General features: G+C 40.7%; 1 long non-coding RNA gene across 1 annotated transcript; it reads left to right on the top strand.

Annotated features, from left to right (window-relative positions):
• Positions 1-4,281: 4,281 nt before the first annotated feature.
• Positions 4,282-6,716, top strand: LOC148698848 (uncharacterized). The gene is made up of 3 exons (XR_015960170.1): positions 4,282-4,423; positions 4,994-5,102; positions 6,014-6,716. It is a non-coding gene; the product is annotated as an uncharacterized LOC148698848 (long non-coding RNA).
• The last annotated feature ends 10,224 nt before the right edge of the window (positions 6,717-16,940 follow it).

Raw genomic sequence — 16,940 nt, forward strand, 5'->3', positions numbered from 1 at the left:
AAGCTAGTTAGCCTGCATCAAACCATCATCTCTACCGTATCTTCATGCTTCCTTGCACCACGAGACAATGCTAATATTTGAAACGGGACACATTTTTGTTTTTCTATATAAAAAAAAAAAAAAGTGAAAAAGAGAGTTAAGACTGTTGGATAAATATCAACAATCAATGATAAATTTATATACGCTAATAAATAATAAATGCGAACAAATAATTTAACAAAGTATGAAAAAAAAATGAAATAATATTAAACAAACAAATTAAGGATCGAGGCTTGCGTACCATAATGTCCTTGAAACAGAATTTCGTCTCTACTCTGTGCTTGTAATTCTACGAACGTCTGCTTCACCAGGATTCAACGATCTAAGTTGAGATTCCAGCACCAGAAAACTAGACTTCTGGTGAATTTCTTAAGAAGGTTGGGGATTGTAGAAGAAGAGTTTGATTTTTCTGTGTTCTAAATGTCATGCAGATGCATGTATATATAAAATTGGTTTTCTCCTCTAAAGGCATCTTCTTAGAGGGATGCTTTGCTTTTGGTATTCTTTCATCGCTTTAGACTTCATTTGAAAAAAATGAGTCTGTTGATATAAAAATTAATTAATTAATCGATTCTAAAATTAGTTAAAAAATAAATAATTAAAAAATTTAATTATTAGAGCACGAGCTCAAATCCAAGGGCCATCTTTTGATAATTAATTATATATTAATTATCAATTAATTAGCACATCCCAAAACACATATCTAAGGTTGAGCCTAATTTTATTATCTATGGTCCATCAATCCTACTTTCTAAAAGGGACAAAGCCTTATAAAGTGAGGGAACATTTTAGTCAGTGGCGAAGCTACATATAGGCGATGAGGCGGCCACCCCTCCGCTCACCGAAAAACAAGCCCATGAAGGAGTCTTAAGCCCCTTTGCTTTGGCCGAAAACTGGAAAAAAGACGGTGGCTCTTCTTGTTCTATATGCTGCTGCGTAGCTTACCTGCGCGCAGGGTGTTATTTTTTATGTTTATACCCAGGCAAAAGACGACATCGTTTTAGGCTTCGAAAAATAAAATAAAATGAAACGGTGCATCTCTTTTCAAAGGCATGTAGACAAAACGATTGAGACAGCGGTGGGTGAAGAGTCCAAAGACAGGCAACACACATAATGCTCCACCATGAAAGTAAACCAAGATGGGGAGCTTTTAGGTTTTGTTTTGATGGATGTATGGGAGGTAAAGGTGAGCCGAGATGTTGGGGTTGTCTGAGATGGTGATGTCTTTAGAGAAGACACCAATTTTACGGATTTTGATTAGGAGATGGGGGCACAGATGACTCTAATTGTCGCCGCTTCATTGTGTCATCATCATGGATTTTGAGGAAAGGTTGGTTTTTAATGGTGAATTCAAAGGTGATGGAAGTCATTACCCATTAGAGAAGACGGATAGATTATGAAGATGTGAGAAACAAGAGGGAGTGAATGTACCAATTAATACATCGAGCGATTTGCATTAACTCATTAAAAAACAAGTAAAGAGAGATTGCATGTTTGACACTTGATTACCATGCAATAACATCAAACAAATTAGCCGCTAGGTGTCTTCATCTAGCACTCACACCCATCATTTTTTTTTTAATTTTCTTTGGATTTGTATCACAAATAGTGACGTTTGACTAAGTTATTTTTTGTGTATTTGGTTATGAATTGTCAAACACCACTACATTACGAAATAAGAGACTAATTGGTTGTTTACATTGAGAAAGAAATTTTGTATTTTTATTGTTAATGAGCTTCGTATGCAACGTTTTCATGACATAAAAGTGATGAAACATTGACGACAACATTCGTAACTTGTTTGTATTAATAAATTATGAACGACATTAATATTGTCTACTATTAAAATGATTTGGTTGTTTACAGTATTTGTTTACCCTTTTATACTTTGCCCTAATCTCAACAATTCATGGCTTCACCACTGCTTTTGGTGGTGACCAATACGAGATAATGAAACATCTACTCAAAATTTCTAACAAAGACCGAGTCCAGATGGTGGCTAAAACGCTAGCAGATGTCGAAACAAGAGGATGAAATCAACCGCTGATGAACAACATGACGAGAAACCTCATTAGCCGAACAGAGTTTGCTTTTCATGTTCCAAATAACAAAAACAACTAGTGAATATCACAAATTAATTGTTTATAAAATGAGGACTAATTCATCTGATGCTACTGGACACTTTGAAGGATGCATGCAAAGGGAAAATCCGAATAGTCGAGCTGGGAAGATGAGAAAGAGGTTGATGACGACGTCGAGTGTGGTCTGTGCGAGAGTGCAATGCTTTGTGATTTTGCCTTTTCCATTTCGGTTCATCTGTAGTAGTACTCATTTGTGTGCTGGGGATGATAACAAGCGTCATGGTTTGCATGGTCATGAAGAAAGTTGAGATTCTACATATTTTCCTTTAGAAGTTTGCCCCCATGCTAGATTAAACCCCGTTTTCCCCACTCTCACAAAACCATAGTTTCTTGGACATCAGTTTAGTAGAATAACAACTTTGTCCCTGCCTACCAAATTGAGTTTATGTTCAATAATTGCATGTCTCTACTGAAAATAAATCTCATATTGATAGAAATATGAATTTTACATATGCTTATAAGTAGTTGGGTTATTTCCTATGAAACTAGTTGACAATATAGATACTAGTCTAACTACTTATAAATACATGCAAAATTTTTCTTGTCATATATATATATATATATGTATATATGTATGAACATGCCCTTAGCATTTCTCATATTTTATTGCCAAAAAAGAACACCAAATTGCAAGGCAAAAATGCTGGCATCCAATCATTGGAAGACAGCTCATCAAACATCAATATATAGTAAAAATTGAGAAACAAAGAGGATGCATTTGTTATACCGGACTGTCTCGGACTGAACTGGTTCAGACTAGACTAAGCTGGACTAGCTTAATGAAGCGTTTGGTGCAGTACCGGACTAGAAAACAGGATAATGAGACAACAGATACAAACCCTTTAAACATTACGCAGCTTATTTGCATATGATCATCAAAATCCATGAATTCTACTAAAAAAGTTCCAAATCCAAAAGAAACTTAACTCAGTATAAATTAAGAATCAACCAATTCCAGAAATAAAGTTGGCAACTTTAAGCTATTAATCAACAAATTAAGATTCAATACAACATCAAAAGCATCAAAATCTATGAACTCGGTAACGGATCTAGCAAATGAACACTAACCCAAATCATTCACCAAAAAGAGAGAGAAAAAAAAAATAAAAATAAAGAAAACCCAAATCAAAGAAACGAATCCAACAAACAAATCCAGAATTCCAATCGATTAACCCATCAAATGAAAAGCAAGAAATCAAACAGTACTTGAGAAACCAATATTATGTAGGGAGGCAAAAAACCCAATTCAAAATTCAAAATTAAGAAAGCGGGACCCAAATTTCGTCTTCATCACACTCTTGACTCCCTCTGTGTATTTATTTTCCATCTACTTCTGGAACTCCGATCTGGCGACACGACAGAAAGCATCAAACTCGTGGGCGATGTAGGTCCGTCGTTGATCATCTACACGTTTCACGGCTATGAGGCGGTGCGACGAGGAAGGAGAGGGGAGCTGGCGAAGGTGCAAAGCAGAAGAAGACGACGAGAGAGCGGCTGCTGCATCAGCGAGTGATGCGGGAAGGTGTGAAGGAGAGAGGAGAGATGGGATTAGCTAAGACCTTCGTTTTTGGTGGGCTTCGCTAATACCTTCTAACGACTCATTAAACCTAATCCTTGTCCAGAACAAACATGGGACTACACTAGCAATTAATCTAGTCTAGTCCAGTCCCCCATAATCCACTCAAACAAACGCACCCAGAGAGTTTAAGCGAATTTGGATCCTCATCCGATCCTCATTGTGAGGATTTTCGAGATCGGTGAATCATGTTTGTTTATAATAAATTGAAAAGAGTAGCTGATAAAAACTAATCACATAATATACGATAAACGGAAACGATTAAAAAATTCACAGGCTTCTCATCAATCCTAAAAGAATCGTGTTGGAGATTCAGCGTTAATTAATCAGCGTCTTGTATAATTAACGGTACAACAAAACACGACATTTCCTCGAAGTCCACAAATGCATGTAATAATCTCCACTGTATTATTATATTTTTAAATAATTGAAAAAAACAGGATTAACTATTTTCATTCTTTAATAATCCTCACCCAATTAAAATAATAATTAAATTTAATTAAATAAAAACAAAATATTCGAAAGGCCAAAAATACAAAGGAATGGCGAGCAGAGACAGAGTACCGCGAGATTGTGAGCTTCTCATTCCGGTGGCCGACTCCGGCGACGAAGACGCATCGTCCAAACCCTCCCCATCTTCACCTCCTCCCACCACACAGGCCGCGAGGTGAGTTTCGATTTCTGTTTCAAATTTCATTGCTTTGTGTGATAGTGTTGTGTTTGGTTGCTAAGAAAATGAAGGAAAATTCGAGGGAAAAGCTGAAAGTTTTTGCATAGGTTGCGAATTAAAGTTGTTGAATTTCTGATTATTCTTAAGATTTAGAGCTGAGAGTAGTTGTTAAATTTATTAGTTTGAGCCATGAGGTATGCTGAAAGATGCAATGCTTTAGTAGTGATAGGAACTTAAACTTAGATCGTTGCCATGTATTTGTAATCTATTTTTCTCTCTTTCTGAAGGCAGAAGTATATCATTTGTTTGAACTCTAGGAGTTATCTTACAGGCAAAGGAATAGCCCTCGCTAGTTGAATTCAACAAATGTACAACTTAGCCTCTTACAAGTTTTAGACTGAGCCCATTTCATGTAGTTTTACGCTAATTTGTCAGGTGTGTGTGGATTTTTCTTGATGCATCTGTTTAATGCGGTAGCTAATGAGATCAAGGCTTCCTTCTCTTTCTTCGAGATTGCTTTTTGCTCATATATGTCATATTAGCTGCTCACTCTTTGTTCCATTGCAGTGTGTCGTATTTCCAATAGCGATCACTTTCTATATCGCGTGGTGGTTTATTCACTTTGTGGATAGCTTCTTCTCTCCAATCCATGCTCAACTTGGAATCAACATTTTTGGTATTAAGTATTCTGAAATGCATTCCTTAAACCCTATTATTTGATTGGTACATTCTAACTTGCATTAGTTATTGGTCTTGGGGTATCACGTTGCTGAGCTAAGTATCTTGTCCATTTGCTCTCTTCATCTAATCCTAGACACAAATTTTGGTGCGGTAATCCGAATTCAGTAAAGACAGTTTCAATCCTTAGAGACAGGAAATCCAGATGCTGGTGAAGCTAGGGGTTTGATTTTCTTTAACTTGGATGCATAATTGTCTTATTCTTAGAAGAAGGTTTTTGATTGCACTATTGCCATATATCTTATCTAGAGTATGTAACAATAACAAGAGATGGGAACAAAAGAGAGATCCGGAAACAGTGTGGCCTTTGGCATCACGCCAAAGGTGCATTGGAATCACCCCAATAGAGCAATTAGATAAATTCTGGCATCACAAAGAAGGTGACTTGGAAATTTGGAATCACTCCAAGTCAACCTGTGCTTCACACATACGCAGGAAATCCAAAAGCTTACAAAGTAGCTCCTTTTATAAGCTAATTTTACATGGATCTGGAAAGATTCACATTAATATACTTGGAATTCTAAAGACTAATTTATGAACACCTAATACATTGATCTCGTAACATAGAGAGACTGAAAGGCAATGAACCTGCAGAGTACATCTGTAAACTGCATTTAGTACATCAGACACTAGGACTCTAATTCATTAAGTTGGCTCCTGCATCGCATATGGTATGGTCATTGTTGGATTTAGACAAGAAATATACCCGTAATGCAGCACATGATACTACATGCTTCTTTCACATTCATTATATAATGCCTGGTTTACAGTCAAAACGTACGTTTTCAGCGATTCTGTTTTGTTTTGGTTTTACAATGTATAACTGACCTTTCATCTTCAATGTCTCAGGAAAATCAGGAGAAGGGAATTAATTGATTAGCCTTTCGCTCTCTCCAAATGGTGAAGGCCAACAGAGTCAGGCGTCCGGCTGAATGTGGCCTGAGAAAGTGGATTGATGATCAGGAGACAAAGAAAGACATGGAAAGGATTTGCAAAGGCCCGCAAGAGGATCATCGTCAATTGAGTTGGATATCTGCTCTTCACTGTCACTGACCGCTGGATCCTGTGGCTGCCGCTGGAGTACTGGGAGCTGATGAGGACGTGGTCGAGGTTGAGAGTGACGCTGTCGTGAGCGAGGTCGAATATGACGGCCTGCAGGGAGAGTATCAAGAGACAAGGAAAGACGTAAATGCGCTAGGCCTAGAGGATCATGATCATGTACTGTTATTGGGAGTCGTTGTTTCTTCGTGGTCGTAACAATCACTTCATGTACTGTTATTGGGAGTCGTCGTTTCTTCGTGGTCGTAACAATCACTTCACCCATAGAATTCCAAAGTTTTGACTTGGAGGAGGATGAAGAGGAAGCTTCGTGGGTTGTCATGGCGGTATCCACCGTTATGGCACTGCAGTGGTTCAGATTAAGACTGAAAAATATGGCAGTGGTTGTGTTTGTGTTGCCGAACCGATGACACTTAGATACCTAAACCCAAGTCAAGATCCTTCAATCAACAAAAACAAAAGTTTATAATATAATAATGTTTAGTTAGTGACTTGAGAAGGATTAGGATTCTCTCTTCTCCTCTTGCCATTCTCTTCTATCCCGTCATCTCACACTCTTTATATTGTCTTTCTTTTTTAATAAAAAATTAATATACATGTTGACGTGATTTAACAGTGATCGTTTAAATAAGAGGACATGGAAGGGGAGGAAAAAAAATAAGGAAAAGAATCCTTCTCCACTAGAGAAACAACATACTTCTGGGCGGAAAAGTTGCACGGAAAGAGAGAAAAAGAGAAAAGTAAGAAAGGAGCACGAAATGACAAAAGATTATCTAAAAGATTCTTGGAAACTCAGAAAGATGCTTTATTCACATTAAGGAAAAGCGAGGAGGGTCCTCTCCGGTTTCTCTTTACTAGGATTTTGGGAATTCTCAAATCATGTTCGTTTATCATATATTGTGTGGATAATTTTTATCAGATACTATTCATATTTAATTTAAAATAATTTCTGACCGCATGATGTATGATAAACAGATACAATTTGAAAATCTTTTGAATACTCAAAAAGAGGATCCGAACAGGTTACTCATTGAAAAAAAAAAAAGTTATTTTCTATTATATTAATTCCAAACCAATATTGGTTACATTCTCATTTAAATTTTTTTGCTCTATGTTTTGTTTTGTTTTTTTATTTTGCAATCTCGTAATTTAAATATTTTATTTTGGATATTACTCCTTAAAGATCAATTATACTAAAGTTTAACCAAATTCTGTAATCTAACGGTTATATAATGGCTTGTTATATTAACACCCCATGTATTATTGAATACACCCCACATACTTACTACACCTCATATTTTCTTTTTCAAGTAAAATTTATTTTAATACACCCCCACATACTTCCCCATAATACCCTCACACCCTACACTCTCAACATACACTTTGTATTTTCTACACTCGACATTTCTACATACACTTCACACGTAGGTGCAAGTGAAAGATCATGGAAGTATCCTTCTTGTTTCAACATCATGATGTGTGTGCAGAGAGACATATGGAGAGAGCCAAGAGGTACGTCTAGCTCTTGGGTTCCTGGATTGCTTTAATAAACAGCTCGCAAGAGACCAACGAAGCAGTTTGTACAAGGTGGCTTAGCTGCTAACAGTGCTCATTTGTCACCTAATTCAATGGTCATCCCTGGAAACATTTCAGTTAAACGTAATTCATATTTGCCTTGAAAGATGAAACTTCAAACAGACAGGGCAATCCAACTAATCAAAGGATATTGAAGGTTCAAATCAAAATGAACCTTGATAACACAACTTGGAAGAATGTAGCACTAGATAGTGGTCTTGGACTTGGTTCTCCATCCTCATCTTTGGAGAACAGTCCTGAGGAAAGTAAGGAGATGATACCTCCATCTCAAGTGATTGTGGATGACTCTCCCACTAACATTATTCAAGTAAGCTAAGATATTTTAGTGCAGTTTCTATTGTTGCAAATGAACCTAAAATGATTTGTTGCATTGATGGGCATTGTTTATGTTTTGTAACAAGTTATGACTTCCTTCCATGTTCTTGGAGATGCATTGACATCACCACTTCATGACAGTTTTCTTTGCTTAATAAGAAAGTGAGAGCTTTGTCAACAAAAACCAGTGCCTTCATCTAAGGGTCATCAAGAACATTCATCTTTTTTTGAGAGTAGAAGAAGATAAATAATCTTGAAATATATAAGTTAAAATGATTTGGGATGTGCTTAGAAATTTTTATTTTTTTAAGGTTGAAATTCTCATTGCGTAGTAGGTTCAATAAGTTATCTAGTATTAAATTTATTGTAGGGTGTATTCAACAATATATGAGATGCTAATAAAAAAAACCCTTATATAATAAAGAGAAATGTTAAGAAGACTCTCTCAAAGTGGGGTCTTCACAGACTCTTTGTCACTTCACGTTTTTTTACACAATTTCCGTGCCAACATAATAAAATATTGTACAAAAAACATGAGATGGTGGAAAGTTCATAGAGATTCTCATTTTTTAAAGAGTTTCCTTAGTATTTTCTTATAATAAATAGATAAACTATGTTTGTAACATCCCGTCCCAAATTTCATTTTAACGTACGTGTGAATTTACGATTATACCCCTAATTCGTTTTATCCCGTTAATGTGTGTTGTGTGGTGTGGTGGGACCACACACACTTATACACTCTCTTTTCTCCCGGGATTCTCTCCCTCATTCCCTCACTCTGTCTTTCTCTGTCTCTCTCTCTCTCTCTCTTCCCCGAGCCCATTTCTTCTTCTTCTTCTACACACAGACAACACACACATATACTCAAACCTTCACCAATCCAGGAACCAATTACACCATTGAACTCGTGAGGTTGCGAGGAGCACAACCATACCAATTCCAGGTAAGAATTCGAACGTTTTCACGTAGTTTCAACAATGGCCGAATTATTGCACTGTTCATGCAAACCTAAACTAGTGTGTTTTTGGAATTTCTAAGCTTGTAGATGTGTTTGTGAGGTCCCAAGGAGCTTGGGAGTGGTTCGTTGGGAGAATTTGGACGTTGGGAAGGCTAGGTTCAAAGTTGGCCGAACTTTGATCGTTGTTGCAGGTATGATCGTGTGGTTTCTAGGCCTTAAAACTAGTCTAACGTTGTTCTACTAGTCCTAAGCTTCATTTTGGTATAAAGAACGTGAAAAATGGTTGAAAAACGAAGGAGAAAACAAGGTTTGAAAAATTCCCAGTTTTCCGGCGACGGCGCCGGCGACGGCGACTGGCCGGAGAAGAAAGGGGAATATTCCGTTAAGTTTAACGGAATATTCCTAACGGCAGTGACGGCGTCAGTTAGGGAATATTCCGTCAGGATAACGGAATATTCCTGACGGCGTCAGTTGACGCCGTCAGTGTGCAGTGCACGTGGGCCGCGCGTGGGGGCGCGTAGGTCCGTGCGTGGTCAGGCGCGTGGGGGCGCGTGCGTGGTCCAAAAATTATTTTAAAAATATGGGTGTGATCCTGAGGTTGTGTAGATCACGTTGGTATATTCAATTGTCCAATTTGAGCAATGTATGAGAAGTTATTACGAGAAGTTGCTTAGGTGCTTTTAAATTAATGTTTTCGTAACTTTGTTGCGTATAGGTGATTCGTTTTCCGAGGACGAACGTTCACATTCGAGGCAGGGGGGCTACGACCCTTCTAATTATCAGTGAGTGGGCTTTTGTTTTCCGTATATACCTATATACATTTATATTCCCAGAAATTAAATAGAAAAGGTTATTTGAGTTATGCCATGCACTATATTATTATCACTTACGCATTATCATATGCATTGGTAGTGGCATACATTCATATTTGTGTATTTGGTGCTGTGGACGCACAGGTAAGTGCCAGGTAAGTGGTATTCTTGTTGTTATGCAATTATAGTTTGAGATGTTTAGAGAGCTCATAATCTGCACCCCCGGTGTTAGTGCTCCCGCCCAGGGCCAGGGCACAGTCCTTCACGTGATGTTCACCAGCACCACACGCTCGCCTTGGATCCAAGTTAGGTGCAAGCCTTGTCGGACAGACTACATTAGGTGGTTCTGACTCGTAGGTGACCCGCGATTATTCGCACAGTCTTCACGTGATCGTAGCACTAGAGCGTATATATATTACACCCAGTCCTGTCGGACAGACTACATTAGGTGGTTCCGACTCGTGTGCAGATTCAGATATTGAGTTGAGATTGGAGCTCTAGATGCAGCGGTACATGTCACGTTAGGTGACTCCCGACTGCCAGATTATATGTTATTGATGTGAATTATGCTTGAGTATTTATAGTTGATTATGAGATTCTGATGTGGCATATTCTCAAGCATGAATGGTATATTATGGAGCATGAATGGCATATCATGAAGCATGATTGACATATCTATACATACGTATATATGTTCCTTTTCTGGGAAGTATACAGGTTTTACGGCGAGGGGTTAGAATGTATTTTGTTAAAGAGTTTTCAAAGAGCTTTGTTTTTGCCCACTCACGCTTTTGTTTTTGCGCCCCTCCAGGTTCTAGTGGTCTAGCAGATTCAGTGGTCTATCCCAGAGGGCGTCCCGGCATTTCTGACAGATACTCACCATTGTAGGGTCACCTTCGGGTGTAATTATGTCGTACCTTTTCCTTTTGGACTGTTGTAGACTTGCTCTGAACTGTGTTTCACATACACTAGTACTTTGTATGCTATTAGGTTTTTATTTATTCGTACTTTTATATTACTATCTTAATAGCTTCCGCACGCGCACATGGTTACGTCACCTTCGTGTGACGGCCAGCACGCCCTGATCTCGGTCGGGGTGTGTCAGCTTGGTATCAGAGCCTAGGTTTGGCAGTCCTGTGTCTTTGTGAGTATTCTAATAGTTGGTGTCTTCTGTCAGAATCATGCCGCCTCGTCGGGAACCACGTCGCTCAGATGAGCCTAGTTTCCCTGATCTTACTCAGTTGGGGGAAGTGATTGCTACAACCCTTCAAACAGTGATGCGCCCTCCCCAGAGGACTCCTCTGGAGACTATGTATAACCTGAAGTTGGATAAGTTTAAAGGTAACGAGGGTCATGAAGGCGCAGAACGTTGGTTAGAACATATAGAGAAGACTTTTCGTGTGTTACATAACCAGGGGAACCTTCCTATGGAAAGGTAGGTTGAGACAACGTCATGGTTTCTGGAGATGGAGTCTGCAGCTTGGTGGGAGCAAGAACTTCGTATGTTGACTCCAGCTCAGAGGACCGATTGGAATGTTTTCAAGGACGTGTTTCAGAGGAGATTTGTACCCCCTGAGTATATCGACCGTAAGAAACAGGAATTTACTGAGTTGAAACAGCGAAAGATGACGGCTAACGAGTATTATCGTAAGTTCACTGATTTGTCTCGTTACTATCCTGATGTCGCTGGTAATCCGGCGGAGATGCTTCGTCGTTTTCGCTTGGGCACTAAGAAGAGATGGCGTTCTATGGTAACTACTACTCACTGTGAGTCCTACCAGGAGTTCTATGAGATATTGTTGAGGGTAGAGGACTCTGAGAATATGTCAAGTGATAGTGACGAAGAGAAAAACGGCAATCAGAAGAAAGACGACAAAGGAAAAGGTCAAACATCGTTGGGGCCTCGTCAAACTCAGAACTTTAAAAGGGGTGGTGCGAGTTCAAGTTCGTCTAGTGGTGGTTTCAGTGCCTTTGGACAAGGACGTGGAGGTAGGTTTTATGGAGGTGCTCGAGGCCAGAGACAAAGTGATGGTGGCCGAAACCGACTTCCATTTTACCGTAGATGTAATAACCGACATTTCGGCGAATGTAGGCGCGGCAACGGTGCTTGTTTCACGTGTGGGCAGATGGGACATATAGCTGTGAATTGTCCCCAGGGTCAGCAGCAGAAGCCGCAGCAGACCTTTATGCCGCCACCTGCACCGATTCGGCAAATCCAGGGTCCGAGTAATTATGGTCAAGCAGGTAGAGGTGGTGCCTATCACTATCAGGGTGATGCTGTTCCCTATGCTCCGGGACCGTATCAGTACCCCCAGGAACCGTATTCACAAGGTGGTTATCCCCCATATCCCAGCAACTACATGCCGTATCCTCCAGCTCCAGTTGGTGGTTCTCAGTGGTACCAAGGAGGACAATATCAACAGAGTGAGAATGCCACTAGTAGTGCAGGATCTTCGAGACAGATGGGTCAGCCCAGTCAGGGGCGTGGAGCTCAAGGTCGCGGTGTTCATGCGAGCAGAGGTCGTGGAGGACGACAGCAGGGCCAGGGGCGTATTCACAATATTTCCCTGCAGGATGCTCAGAACAACCCGGACTTGATAATGGGTACGTTAAATATTCTTGGTTATTTTGCTAGAGTCTTAATTGATTGTGGAGCTACACATTCCGTTATTTCTCATACATTTGCTCAATTGACGCAACCTCGCCCCACACCTCTAGGGTACGATTTAGAATTCGCTATGCCTAGAGGAGAGAGATGTGTTGTAGATTGTATGTACCCAGGATGTCCAGTGATAGTAGAGGGTGTTGTTATGCCCGCTGATCTAATCCCGTTAGATATTGTCGATTTTGATGTGATATTGGGCACAGATTGGTTGCACTTCTATCGTGCCAACATTGATTGTTACGGGAAAGTAGTTACGTTTCACCGTCCTGGATTACCTGAGGTTACTTTTGTGGGTGAGCAGAGTGGGGTAAGACACGGCGTTATATCGGCTTTGCGAGCGAGGAAGATGTTGTCTAAAGGTTGTCAGGGGTATCTAGCTCATGTGGTGCTAGAGGAGACCGTTCCTAGCAGAATTGAGGATGTGAGAGTGGTTAGACACTTCCCTGATGTTTTTCCTGAGGATTTACCTGGTTTACCCCCGGATCGAGATGTGGAGTTCAATATTGAGTTGCTTCCAGGTACCAATCCTATTTCTTTAACTCCTTATCGTATGGCTCCTGCTGAGTTAAGGGAATTAAAAGTACAATTACAGGAATTAGTGGATAAGGGATTTATTCAGCCTAGTACTTCACCTTGGGGCGCTCCAGTGTTGTTTGTGAGAAAGAAAGATGAGACTTTGAGGCTGTGTATCGACTACAGACAATTGAATCGGGTGACGATTAAAAACCGTTATCCATTGCCTCGTATCGACGATTTGTTTGATCAGCTGAGAGGTGCTTGTGTATTTTCTAAGATAGACTTGAGGTCTGGGTACTATCAGCTGAAGATTAGTAGGGATGATGTTCCTAAGACGGCGTTCAGGACTCGTTACGGTCATTACGAGTTTTTGGTTATGCCATTTGGGTTGACGAATGCACCAGCAGCTTTTATGGATTTAATGAACCGGGTATTTCAGCCTTACCTGGATAGATTTGTTATTGTCTTCATTGATGATATTCTGGTGTATTCTAAGTCCAAAGCAGAGCATGTCCGACATCTTACTTTGGTGTTGAAGAGGTTGAGAGAACACCAATTGTATGCTAAGTTTACCAAGTGCCAGTTCTGGTTAGATCAAGTCGCGTTTTTGGGGCACATCATTTCTGCTCAAGGTATTCTTGTTGATCCTCAAAAGGTTGCAGCTGTGGAGAGTTGGGAGCAACCACGAACCGTCACTGAGGTGAGAAGTTTCATCGGTTTGGCGGGATATTATCGGAGATTCGTTAAGGATTTTTCGGTGATTGCCTTGCCACTGACGAGGTTAACAAGGAAAGATGTTAAGTTTGAGTGGAATGATAAGTGTGAGCAGAGTTTCCAGCAGTTGAAGCATTGTCTTACTAATGCACCTATTTTGACACTTCCGGACGATAGTGGTGATTTCGAGGTTTATAGTGATGCTTCCTTGAATGGTCTGGGATGTGTATTGATGCAGCATGGTAGGGTGATTGCTTATGCTTCGCGGCAGTTGAAACCCCATGAGATGAATTACCCTACACATGATTTGGAATTGGCTGCTATCATCTTTGCGTTGAAGTTGTGGAGACACTATCTTTACGGAGAGAAGTGTAGGATCTTCACAGATCACAAGAGTCTTCAGTATCTCTTCACCCAGAAGGAACTAAATCTTCGTCAACGGAGGTGGTTGGAGTTGCTCAGCGATTACGATTGCACGATTGATTATCACCCTGGTCGTGCGAACGTAGTAGCCGACGCACTTAGCAGGAAGTCACATGGCCGTATCAATGCATTGTACGCTAATCGTATTCCTCTTTTGGTGGACTTGCGTGCTACGGGAGTAAGGTTAGAAGCAGAAGATCGAGAAGTGGCGTTACTTGCTAATTTTCAAGTTAGGCCAATCTTAGTTGATCGGGTGCTTGAAGCTCAGGTAGCTGATGAACAGACTCAAGAACTAATTCGAGCTCGAGATCAAGGAAGGAGGCGAGATCTCAGAGTTCGTGATTCTGATGACATGTTGATGTTAGAGGGTAGATTGTTCGTGCCTAGTAATGTGGATTTGAAGAAAGAAATTCTCGATGAAGCACATATCTCGGCTTATGCCATGCACCCAGGGGCAACTAAAATGTATCATACCATTCGACCATTTTACTATTGGCCGGGTATAAAAAGGGAGATAGCTGAGTATGTGAGCAGTTGTGCTGTTTGTCAGCAGGTTAAAGCAGAAAGAAAGAAGCCGTTTGGATTGTTGCAGCCGCTTCCCGTTCCAGAGTGGAAGTGGGAAAATATCACTATGGATTTTGTGTACAAGTTGCCGCGTACACATAATGGTTTTGATGGCATTTGGGTGATCGTTGATCGGCTCACTAAGTCGGCACATTTCATTCCAGTGAGAGAGAAGTATTCTTTGAGCCGGTTAGCAGAATTGTTTATCTCAAGGGTTGTAAAGTACCATGGTGTCCCTGTAAGTATCGTCTCGGATCGTGATCCACGATTCACATCGAAGTTTTGGGTAGCTTTTCAGGAAGCTTTGGGTACGAGACTACTTTACAGTACGGCGTATCATCCACAGACGGACGGACAGTCCGAGAGAACTATTCAGACTTTAGAAGATATGCTACGAGCATCGGTGTTACAGTTCAGTGATGCTTGGCACCAGCGATTGGATTTGATGGAATTTGCTTACAACAACAGTTTCCATTCGAGCATTGGCATGGCGCCATTTGAAGCCTTGTATGGTAGATCTTGTCGCACTCCGTTGTGTTGGTCAGAGGTTGGCGAAAGAGTCTTGGTAGGTCCGGAGATTGTCGAGGAGACTACTCAAAATGTTCAGGTAATTAGGTCTAACCTGAAAGCAGCTCAAGACAGGCAGAAAAGTTTAGCAGATAGACATGCTACGGACAGAACGTATGAGGTCGGAGATTGGGTATTTCTAAAGCTTTCACCATGGAGAGGTGTTGTGCGGTTTGGAAAGAAAGGGAAGCTGAGTCCCAGGTACATCGGACCGTACACGGTCACAGAACGAGTTGGTGAGGTAGCTTACAGGTTGGAGTTGCCTCCGGAGTTGGCTAAAGTGCATAACGTTTTTCACGTGTCTATGCTCCGACACTATGTTGCCGATCCGTTACATGTGATACCTCCTCAACCGTTAGAGATAAATCCAGATTTGACGTACGACGAGGAACCGTTAACGATCTTGGATTGGAAAGAAAAGGTTCTGAGGAACAAGACGGTGAATTTGGTGAAAGTCTTGTGGAGGAATCACTCGGTTGAAGAAGCTACTTGGGAGACAGAAAGTAGAATGAGGGATTTGTATCCTAGATTGTTTTTCGATCACTAGGGGTTATATAAGGTTGTTTTGAATTTCGGGACGAAATTCTATTAAGGTGGGTAGGTTGTAACATCCCGTCCCAAATTTCATTTTAACGTACGTGTGAATTTACGATTATACCCCTAATTCGTTTTATCCCGTTAATGTGTGTTGTGTGGTGTGGTGGGACCACACACACTTATACACTCTCTTTTCTCCCGGGATTCTCTCCCTCATTCCCTCACTCTGTCTTTCTCTGTCTCTCTCTCTCTCTCTCTTCCCCGAGCCCATTTCTTCTTCTTCTTCTACACACAGACAACACACACATATACTCAAACCTTCACCAATCCAGGAACCAATTACACCATTGAACTCGTGAGGTTGCGAGGAGCACAACCATACCAATTCCAGGTAAGAATTCGAACGTTTTCACGTAGTTTCAACAATGGCCGAATTATTGCACTGTTCATGCAAACCTAAACTAGTGTGTTTTTGGAATTTCTAAGCTTGTAGATGTGTTTGTGAGGTCCCAAAGAGCTTGGGAGTGGTTCGTTGGGAGAATTTGGACGTTGGGAAGGCTAGGTTCAAAGTTGGCCGAACTTTGATCGTTGTTGCAGGTATGATCGTGTGGTTTCTAGGCCTTAAAACTAGTCTAACGTTGTTCTACTAGTCCTAAGCTTCATTTTGGTATAAAGAACGTGAAAAATGGTTGAAAAACGAAGGAGAAAACAAGGTTTGAAAAATTCCCAGTTTTCCGGCGACGGCGCCGGCGACGGCGACTGGCCGGAGAAGAAAGGGGAATATTCCGTTAAGTTTAACGGAATATTCCTAACGGCAGTGACGGCGTCAGTTAGGGAATATTCCGTCAGGATAACGGAATATTCCTGACGGCGTCAGTTGACGCCGTCAGTGTGCAGTGCACGTGGGCCGCGCGTGGGGGCGCGTAGGTCCGTGCGTGGTCAGGCGCGTGGGGGCGCGTGCGTGGTCCAAAAATTATTTTAAAAATATGGGTGTGATCCTGAGGTTGTGTAGATCACGTTGGTATATTCAATTGTCCAATTTGAGCAATG

Source organism: Pyrus communis, chromosome 2, assembly GCF_041283825.1.
Source record: "Pyrus communis isolate YQ-2024b chromosome 2, ASM4128382v1, whole genome shotgun sequence".
Classification (NCBI taxonomy): Eukaryota; Viridiplantae; Streptophyta; class Magnoliopsida; order Rosales; family Rosaceae; genus Pyrus; species Pyrus communis.